Raw genomic sequence first — 11,584 nt, 5'->3', positions numbered from 1 at the left:
TGTGCAATATTATTGATGTAAAAATACTCTGAATTTCGAATAATCGCTTACAAAATTACGATGTTTACTTAAGGCCTTAAATAAAGTATTTTTGCGTACTTTATGTGTCTTGTAAAGTATAACGTACGCACAGACGAAATAGAGTACAACACTTTATAATAAAGTACGGGTGGCAATCCTAATCGGAACCCATTTTATTATCAAAAACTTCGAGGGTCGCTTTACCTGAGATTGCTCAATGTATCTATGAAGTACCTCCATATCAACAATATTGAAGGAAACTGTAATATAACCTCAACATTATTTCTTCCGTGTTCCAAATTCGAATGAGATATCCAATTTAATTTTTCGTCTCAAATACAGCGATCCGGATAGCGTAACGTCCTTACTTTTGCCTTTGAGAATGAGTGAATTAAGATCAAGTATAGGGTTAAAACGAAAGTGTTGGAAGTCGAAAAGACATTCCAATAAGACATTCTCATTATTATTCACGACGTGCATGGGAAACGCCGGTAACAGCGTGTCATTCCATACCATTACTCGTTCCTAAGAGCTCCAATTCACTTTTTATTTTATTTTCTATTGAATATGTTAGCGCCAATACAATGCTGCATTCTATTATGCAATACACCATAGCCGAAACTATAAACCGCATTCAATAATCGCTCATAATCATAGGTATGTTGTGGTCAAACAATAAAATTGTTTTGTTATTGATGACGGTATGCTAGGCGAATATATGACACTAAAATTTCGAAACTACAAATACCGTCAGTTATTATTTATTAAAATATGTTTGATATATTGATTGTGGTATGTCTCCGCCGGGTTGTTTTGCGGTGGTTTATTGAATTTTAGTTTTTCAAACGTTTCGCCGTTCATTTGTGTATCTTCAGCGTTGATTTGACCAGGGCAGCTCGTAATTAATTTTACGACCTCACCGTCATCAGTTACTTATTATTCAGCCCCGTCCAAGGTATCACAGAACATTCAGGAACGGTGAAAGTCTAAAAAGCAATATCTTGAAGGACTATTATATAACATAACAACACGGGAAAATGTTTAGAATTAACCTATGCTGACCGTCAAAACTTCAGAACCATAGAAATTCGAAAAATATTGCTAAATATGTATGCTTGGAGCTTGGCGCTGTACGGGTGCGAAACAGATAAGGTTAGAAGCGTTAGAAATGTGGTGTTACCGGCAAATGATGAGGATGCCGTGGATATCCATGGACTTCATGGAAGTCAATAGGCGAAATAGGTTGGTAGTACACCTTCTCAGGCATGAAGGTCTAGTCAGAGACATATTAGAAGCAGAAACGGAAGGTAGGAGGGGTAAAGGTAGACCTAGATTAGATTACTGTTCGCAAATAGTTAGGGATGCGGGTTGTTCTAGTTTTAGGGAAATGCGAAGATTAGGACTGATGACCTTATGATGATGATGATGATGACTAAAAAATACCTTCTTATCTCAATATTTTCACCTTATATTGTATGTAAAATAAAATTCTCTTTTTTCTTGCAGATTATGGACATATTCCTCATTCCTTTACGGATATGGTAAGTTAGTATTGCATTAGTTAAAAATTAATTAAGTTCATGATGGTTAGTTAAAATTAAAACCATTATATGAAAGCAGTTCATCGTATGTGTCCGTTCTCGACGTAATTTTATTGAATTTGAACGACAGCTTTATTTAATAATTTATTTATATGAGGTCTCTCCGAATAAATGACCTTGTAAATCCATTAGCAATGTTCCAAAACCTCATGGGTTGAATTGCATGAACAATTGTTACCTATAGCGTCTATATATATATACATTTTATTTCGGAATTGGTTGTTGTGCTCAAAACTTGTTCACCAATGATTCAAATTAGAATTTCCGATGTTGTTCTTTCATAAAATATTATTGAACTAATTCGCAACTATTTAGACGGTGGTTTTTATGGGTACCTAAATGTTTTGTAATTTGTAGCTCCTGAGGTTAATGCTGAGGTCCATGTAACTTACAAACTTTCTGACTACACGAAGTACCTATTGCGACATGTGCTTGAAATCTGTGGATCGGAAGCTGTGTTAAACAAATTCCTCACCTTAACTTATTGAAAGATTGGGAAATATGTTTCATTAAACTCTTTAAGAGTTTTCATCCCCAGCTTGATTTAAATTTTATTACCATAGGTTCGATACTATAAATAAAAATGGTAGATAAAAATAAAGCGAACTAGCTCCTCATATTTTCAAAACCCGTGTCGAAATTTTCATGAAAAAATCGTTTGTGATAGGTTAAATAAAATAGTTTAAGTAGTTTGTTTGCCTTTTGGAATTTATTAACCTAAAAAGTCAACGTGGCGTCGATCATATTTACTTGCTAAATTTATCATCATCATAAGGTCATCAATCCTAAGACTGGTTGGACACGTACCTCCACTCTTTCCTATCCTGAGCTAAACTTCGCATTTCCCTAAAACTAGAACAACCCACATCCTTAACTATTTGCGAACAGTAATCTAATCTAGGTCTACCTCTACCCCTCCTAACTCCTGTTTCTGCCTCTAATATGTCTCTGACTAGACCTTAATGCCTAAGAAGGTGTCCTACCAACCTATCTCGCCTATTTTTTATTGACTTTCACAGAGTCCTCTGTTGTCCTATTCTTTCTAATACCTCTTCATTTCTAACCTTTTCTACCCACGATATCCTCATCATCCGCCTATAACACCACATTTCGAACGCTTCTAACCTTTTCTTTTCCGCCGCTCCCACGGTCCATGTTTCGCACCCGTACAACGCCGTGCTCCAAACATACACCTTTAACAACCTTTTTCCAATTTCTAATTTAACCGTTCGCGAGCATAGAAGTGACTTCTTTTTATTAAAGGCGACACGACCCTGCGCTATCCTCTGTTTTATATCCCTACTACTCCTTCCATCCTCACTTATCTGACTTCCTAGGTATCTAAAATCAGCCACTTCTTCTAATTTTTCGTCTCCTATCCTTATATTCGCTCTTTCCCTACTTTTTCTTCCCTTGCATATCAGTATTTTAGTTTTACTTTTATTTATTTTCATACAGTACTGATCTGTCAGTACCGCTTCCATTTTATTTAAAGCTATCTCTAGGTCCTCCTTGCTAGATGCTAATACTGCTATATCATCTGCAAATCTAAGCATACTAATCTTTTGCCCTTGCACATCTATCCCTACAATTGTACTGTCTTTAATGATGTTGATGGCGTCTTCGATGTATAGATTAAAAAGTAGCGGTGACAGTGTGCATCCCTGCCTGACTCCCTTCCTAATATTTACTTGTCCACGTTGCATCCCCAGCTTTATAACTGCCTGTTGCTCTTTATACAAACTAAGTATCACTCTTCTATCTTTGTAATTCATACCTACATTTTTAAGTATATTTAACATCTTGTCCCATTTAACATTGTCAAAAGCTTTCTCTAAATCTACAAATCCTATGTACGCAGTCTTTCCTTTTTCTATCGTTTTCTCTATTGTTACCCGTAGAGCTAGAATGGCCTCCCGCGTTCCTCTATTTCTTCTAAACCCAAATTGATCTTCCCCTAATAGTTGTTCCGCCCTTTTTTCCATCATCCTCTGTACAATTCTAGTTAAGATTTTTGACGCACTAAATTATTAAATGCAAAATATTTTGGAATTATCATAAAATGTCTCTATGCATTCTCGTAGGATAATCGGAGAGGGCTTTTAATTTTCCGTATATGAGCTGGAAAACGAAAAGAGTAGCGGGATAATGCAACCAATTTCACAGAATAACTACGTTATTCCCCACGACAGGTCCCATACCTATCGTTTGCTGTGTAAGTATGCTTCGAGAGGCAGATAAATAGAATTTTATTGCTGACATAAATTAGACGCGGCGTCAATTGCTTCCATTTCCGGAAAATTTATGCTGTCATAATATTTACCGATAGTAACTACTACCGTACATAGTTTTCCGACATACAATTTCTCTGTATATTGTGATACCAAAATTATTCCATTTGTCGTTTATTCCTAGTACTTACTACACAGTCTAAAAACAATATAATTTATAAACGTTCAAGATTTTTGGTTTCCTTAATTTCTTTTGATGATAATGATTATAATTTAAGAACTGCGCTCTTGTCGTTAGACTAATTGTCAATTTTCTTTAGTTTCCGCTTTCTCTCTGGCCTTTTTATAGGCCTCGACTTCCAACTTCGTCTTCAGTTCTTTCTTTTTAAAATAGTCTTAAAGAATTTCTTGTATCGTATCAAGGGGTCAAATTATATTTCCACTCCTCCGTTCCTTAAAATTCTTAATGACTGTCTTTTCGTGTTCACTATCAGGAAAACTTCCTTGTTTGTTCACCTGTCTGTCCAGCTAATATTTTCCATCCTCCTCCAACATTTCGAACGCTGTTAACCGTTCGTTATCCCTTTGGTTTAGCGTCCACGTTTCGCAGCAAGAGTAGGGAGCGTTGCGATCTCTATGAATTCAAGGTCATTAAAGTTCTTCAGTCGACTTCTCATTTGATTGTCATTTTTGACATGTAATGATATAGGTTAGATCTTTAATTCTATTATTTTATAAAAACTGTTGTACTGTTTTGAACTCTGAAGATTCTTGGATAAAAGATGGAAAGGTTGAAAACGATTTCTTGGTTATTAGAACGAGGATGCTTTCTGTTGGTGGATTCGCTAATGGAAACACGTAGAGGATGTCGATCATTTCGAGAAGGAAATCTGCGTTCATTCACGCCAATCCTCATTTAGAAACTACTCAAAAGTATAATTCAGCATACGTACTGAGAAGTGGGGTCGTCGTATCTGTTCCCCTTTCACGTGTCAAGTGGACGACATCGACAGTCAGGAAAAATAGAAACGTGCTTGCCGGGTCATTATTTCAATGACATTTTGAAACGAGGCTCTCGGCTCAAAGCCGCGCCGCGTCGCGCTTCGGTTCAATTAGATGACGACACACGGCGGTGATAACGTGGATAACAAGCTTGATACAAAATGAGATGTGGCACACAGCTTTCGTTACGGCACGACGTAAAGAGAAGTCGCAGTTTTCAGGCGACTTGGTCAGAAAAGATTCTAACTCTGTTTACGTTCCCTTTTCTACGAACACGCCAGGAAATGTTCTGCTGCACTTCGGTGGTAAGGATGATGCTTCGGAAAGAGTTTTTAAAATTTGTGAGGGACCTCAAAAAAAAGTTTTAATCATTCTGAATAGTAATTGATGGAGAGATTCCGACTCATCATCGTAAGGTCGTCATCATTTCCCCAAAACTAGAACATCCCGCATCCTTAACTATTTGCGAATAGTAATCTAATTTAGGTCTACCTCTGCTCCTTTTTACTCCCGTTTCTGTCTCTCTAATATGTCTCTGACTAGACCTTCATGCCTGAGAAGGTGTCCTACAAACCTATCTGGTTTGTTTCGTATTGATTTCCATAGTCCTATATTCTCCTACTATTTCTAATACCTTTTCATTTCTAACCTTCTCTATCCACGGTATCCTCATTATTCGCCTGTAACACCACATTTCGAACGCTTCTAACATTTTCTTATCGGCAGCGCCCACCGTCCATCTTTCGTACCCGTACAGCGCCGCGCTCCAAACATACACCTTTAGCAACCTTTTTTGAATTTCTAAATTAACCGTTCGCGAGCATAGAAGTGACTCCTTTTTATTGAAGGCGATTCGACCCTGCGCTTTACTCTGCTTTATATCCCTACTAGCCCCGCTGTCTAGACTTATCTGACTTCCTACATGCCTAAAATCTTCCACTTCTTCTAATTTTTCATCTCCTACCTTTATATTCGCTCCTTCCCTACTTTTTCTTCCCTTGCATACCAGATTCCGACTAAGTAGAAAAAAAAAACTAATAAAAGTCATTTAATGTATGAAATCTATGAATTACTAGATACCAGTAGATGACGTTGTGCTGCCCATACTAAATCAAAAAAAGATGCAATTCATTTCCGAATAGGTGCACAGATATGTCGTAACCGAAAATTTTGCATCGCTTGGTACATATATGTGACTATGAGGTCATCCATTGGTTTTTCAGCCCGTTCAATTCGCATCGTTCGAGAGCAGAAGCTTAGCTTGTTTCACGGTCCAGCAGAGCAAGCAGTAGCTCGGGAAGGCGTTCAATCTCATTGGGACTTTCGGTCGGCAGGTCGGTGCTCGCACGAGATCCTAAAACCGACTGTAAACCATTCATCCTAATCAATAGTAGGTCAAACGATCATTAATCCCTTTTAAGACGGATCTCGAGTGGAGACGATCGTGTTGGCAAGCAGGCAACAGCTCCATTATCTTTGAACTGACCCGGTTTGGTGGTGCCGAGTGGCAGGAGAACGGGATAAGATGTTAGGCATTCCTCTCGCATTCTTCTCCTTCACTGATGAAGTACAGCTTGGAAAGCGTGTGTCCTTTAATGAACCCCTACGTCAAATGTTCATGTCACCTCTAGGTCTGACAGTTTGATGAATTCAGTTGCTACGAATAAAAACAAAGTAGCTTTTGGAAGAACGAACTTTAGCTTTTCGACAAAAATTAACTACTGATATGTGTAATAAGAGCTGTCCCACTGTCATTTACGTTTTAAGTAATTGGATGAAAATGTTTTCTTTAATTTAAAAGGATTGAATTTTGAATCACTTCTTCTTCGCCCAATTTAATAATGAGGCTATGATACTGAGTATTTTGTAAAATACCTAGATTGATTAATTAATATAATTAATATACATAATCGCTAAGAAGTACTAATAATATTCAAATTAATTACTATGAGTGTAACGTATTGTAATGTTCGTGGGTTTAACAAAATTAACTTCCAATACTGATAACGGAAAAAACTATTTATTTACAGTAGATAATTATTGAAGAACTTAAAAACACTATTAAATTATTACTAAACTTAGGTTATGAATTATTCTATTTATTTACACTACTGTTGATGTATCACTATTCACTGCGCTATTTTTTTCACTTCTATCACTGTCAATTTATTTCTGGATTCACTTCTGCAACTGTCAATTTGTTTCTCCCTTTCTCGGCGATCGTCTGTTCCTTTAAATACTCTTTTGTTTACTTTCGGGAGCCTTCTCGAAACATCCGGATAGTTTCTTTTTCTCTTTGAACTATTTAACTGCTTTCTCAGAAGGCAGGTACGACACACACATTTACTAATACGGCGCGCATGAAGAAAGGCGCCCGCGGCTAGTCGGCGAATCGACAAGCCGTTCACACTCACGTGTGCCCGATCGCACACAAATACACTCATGCTCGCTACAGTATACGTTTCATTTTTACTGTCAAGTAAACTGAACCATCTCTTGCCAGAACACCTGTTCTACCTAGCGTTGATTTTGTAGGTCTTGGGCCTAGTACATCAGCAACATATATCTAACAAATTCCTTTGTTTACCCATTAAGATTATTAGACTACTTTGAATTTTCAAGCTGAATATTTTTAATTTCATTTAAAGTCTGTTATTTAAGTACCTACAGAAGAAAAATAAGATAAGCTGTTGCAATGTTTTTAAAATATATCATTTTATATTCCCTCTGGTTCAAGTAAACACCCCGATGCCCAAATATTTGAACAGTGTCATTTTTAGCGCAAATGCAAACAAACGAGGTCTTGCCGTAAATTCTCTGGGAACAAGGACACTGCTTGCCGAGCTTGTGCAAAACCCTGTACCAGTGATAAGTTAAAAGGATGGCTGCCCTTTAAATTAGATTTTATTTTTACCGTTTCGTATCTGGAACGTAGTTTAGCTCAAGCGTATTAAAAATTAATGGAAAGACTGCTTTTACAATTACTACCCACAAACATTGCCATAAAGTTACGTCTTCCTGTTCAGGACTTTTTGGGATCCTAAAAACAGAAGTGTTGCATTATCACTCTGCAATAAAGTAATTTCGGTGCCTTTTTGTCATTATTTTAATTTGTTATCATAACAAATACCTGTAACTTTCTGGAACGTTGGAAATTCATTTTCGTCAGCGATATTCCGTTACCTCTAAGGACCCAGCGAGCCGAACGCAAACAAACAAACATCCTAATTAAGTTGGCCACAGTCAGCAGCTGCAGTGCTGCCAACAGCCAGCGAACGGCACTAATTGTAGATTATGCGGGGTGCGCATTATTTTTTCGCCGTTAGGGTGCCGCAAGGGACCAAGCATCGGCGTCGCGTCCGGAGCCGCGAGTTGCTCCACCTGAAACGCGCATATATCTCGGAAGTTTACCGTTGTTGTTGCTTCTGTTGGTTTTCTCTTCGAGGCCATTCTTCTTGGCGGGAGCGGCGCCGTTAACTATCCGAACCAAATAACTCGGCTCCGTGGACCACCGGCCATTATTTGTACTTCACCGCGGTAACCTTAGTCTCTCGCTAGCTCACGTACATACATGCACACAAACATACACTCATTGCTCGTTTTACTGTACTGTGCTTATTATAACGACCGACGAACCGTCGCTGATGGATGAAGAGCCCTAAAGCGATGTGTTCATCTTTGGAGCTTGAAGGATCGCTTGTTAGATTGCCGGGCGGCGCGCGGTAACCGTACCGCACCGCACCGCTCTCACGTCGCTTCAGCCATTTGTTTTCTTTCGAACGATTCGTTTGCTATATACGACCATCTCGTACAACCAATGAGGTTTTGTTTGATCATGAAATCGACGTCTATAAATTTACTGTTTTCACAAGCTGCAGAAGATTTTGACATTTTCTAGATTAATGCACGCATTTATAAAACATCCAGAAAAATTTTGATAAAGGCATAAATTCTTAACAAGCATTAAGTTTTATTATACTCAAATTGCTCGTTTAGCTTAGTCTTTTGCCCTTATTACCAACTGTTTGGGCTATTTCGGAGATTGTTGAGTCATGTTTCGACATTAATCCTGAACCTGACTCTAACTCTTGTTTTAGACCCCATTGCTCTTCGGGAAACCCTTACTGCAGTTTGCTCAAGGATTCTTTAGTTATAGGGATATCGTTATCATGAAGATCGCACTAGAACCCCACGGAGATAGCACGTTTCCCACTGCTGGTTTCGATTATTTCCAATCGCTTATATATTGGAAATTAGACATATTCGTCATTCCTTTTTATTTCTTTATTTAAATTGAAATACAAATCCCTTATCGTCAGTAGGTATAATAGAAATCTATTAGATCATAATCTAAAATAAGTACTTCGCGTGTGGTAACTGATGAAGTAATAGATTCTAACAACGTTCAATCTAAAGGGTTTATTAAACATTATGATAACAAGAACCTATTATGGGATAGAACTGAAAAATGACCGCCCCACACGTACTTATGTACCTATATATAGCGTGCAACGGTAATAACCTCAAAACCGATCTCGGCAAATTTCTTTCGTCCATGATGGACCACGGGAAAAAGGATTTCAACGACACCTGGTCTTACCTTGAGCTCATTCCCGAACTGTTCGCGATTCGATTGGCAGCCGATAGATATTAGTTGGAAACGACGCGACATGGCTAAAAGCTTTCTTAGAAAAATATTTTCGGAAGCTGCAGAAAATCGAACAATTTAATTCAGTCTTTCCTTTCCGTAATGAATTTTAACAATGAATAATCAGTTTTAACATTTATCTTACTTTACAACAAAAATTGCAAATCATAAAAATTTTCATTCAAGAGGGATTAGGAGTCGTATATAAATTACTTTAGGGGTAGAGAGAATCTAAATTCTTCAAAAACGTTACGTAATATTTCACCACCGTTATAGATGAATAAAATAAATATTCACAAATAATTCATCATTTTCCTTCTGAATTACTTTTAACAATCAATTTCTGGGAACATTATAAATCGAAAACTATCAACAATTAACAAAATTTGAAAGAATAATAAAATCCTTACTATAAAAAGGTAAATTTAAGTTAATATAAGTATATGACGAAACTCAAGCTGTATTCAAATTCATCGCAACTAAGCAACAGAAAAACGCATCACTACATAATATAAAACACAGTCGCTTTCCCGCTGTCTGTCCCTATGTATGCATAAATCTGTAAAACTATGCAACGGATTTTGATGCGTTTCTCTGTTAAAAGATAGATTGATTCAAGAGGAAGGTTTATATGTATAATACATGCATAATACAGCAGGGAAACACTGATAATTTTAGAGGTTTCTAATGTGATGTCGTAAATAAACACATTTTTTGCGCTTACATTGCAAACGCTGGCTGAACCCTACGAGATAGATCAAAATAATGTACTACAATATTGTACATCTTAAAAGGGTCTACAAAAAAGTCCGGGATGGTATATGTCTATCTCTTAGGGATAACCCACAATAACCATTTTTATCCTTTACTTTTTATGAGAAATAATGACTTATTTACGAAGCGATTTTAAGCAATACAGCATTAATTCTTATCCAATTAAGTACTTTTAAATACATTGTGCATTTAATATAGATCAATATGGCCCTTTACAGCATGTAATTTAAATGAATATTTTCGAAGATATTACAGATTTAAAATGCAGGGACATAGCGGTTGCGGCGGTAGACATTCTGTAGTATATTTAGTATGTTCAGGGGGTATCTTTTAAAGATTTCCCCTTCTCGATAATAATCTAAACAAAACAAAAATATACATATTTAGTATCAACATTGCACCCGTGCGAATCTGGGACGGGTCGCTAGTAGTCAATAAACTAGGCACAAGTGCGTATGCGCACTACCCATTCTAAGTGGCTTTGCTCTCATGAGTGGCTTCGCTCTACTTTAATGCTGATTAGAAATTGTAACTAATGTTTATTTAAGAGTAGACTGTTATTGAAAATTAAAAAAAAATAATTAATTTCTCAATCTAAAGATAAAACTTAAATAGAGGCGTTACGTAAAGCAATTAGGTAGGGATGAAAATTTTATCGAAGAATCGAATTTTTTTGATTAAAAGAACATCAAAATTTCTTGCTTTCTTAGATGCTTGAGCAATTATTTTAGTTAAGAATACTAAGTGTAACCGATTAATTGATCGCATTTACTCTTTTGCACTTCGAATAGGTAGATACTAATTCGTTATGGAGCCGCGGACTCATTTATTGCTAAAGTAATTGCAGGTGCTGTTCTTTCTTTGGATGGCAGTAATCGGTTGACGCTTTCGAATACTGTCGAAGGTGAAAAATAAATCAATTTAAGTTACAAATTGAAATAGTACCTGATTTCGATTAATCTTCAAATAAGTAATTTATAGTGCGGCAGTTGAATCGAGTATCATACATTTTCAATTACGACCCTGTCATTTGAAAATGTGTTTCCACGATCAGTTCGAACCTTATTTCTGATACGAGCAAAAGATTTTTCGTTCCCGATCCCCGATCACCCTCTTCCCTTCTCTTTCACCCCCATTTTCTTGAACGAGTGCCGCCGCTTTCTCCGTTCGTCATTTCGTCTCACCGCATGAGATGTACGGTGGTCGAAGGAAAGCGAAATTTTCCTATTTGTTTCAACAGACAGGGTAGAGCAATAACTGTAGGGGTATTAGAGCACCTGTTCATTTCCCAACACAACCTCCGTCAG

This window comes from Agrilus planipennis, unplaced genomic scaffold, assembly GCF_000699045.2.
Source record: "Agrilus planipennis isolate EAB-ADULT unplaced genomic scaffold, Apla_2.0 scaffold1, whole genome shotgun sequence".
In the NCBI taxonomy this organism is placed as follows: Eukaryota; Metazoa; Arthropoda; class Insecta; order Coleoptera; family Buprestidae; genus Agrilus; species Agrilus planipennis.
Note: the sequence above shows the minus strand (reverse complement) of the source record.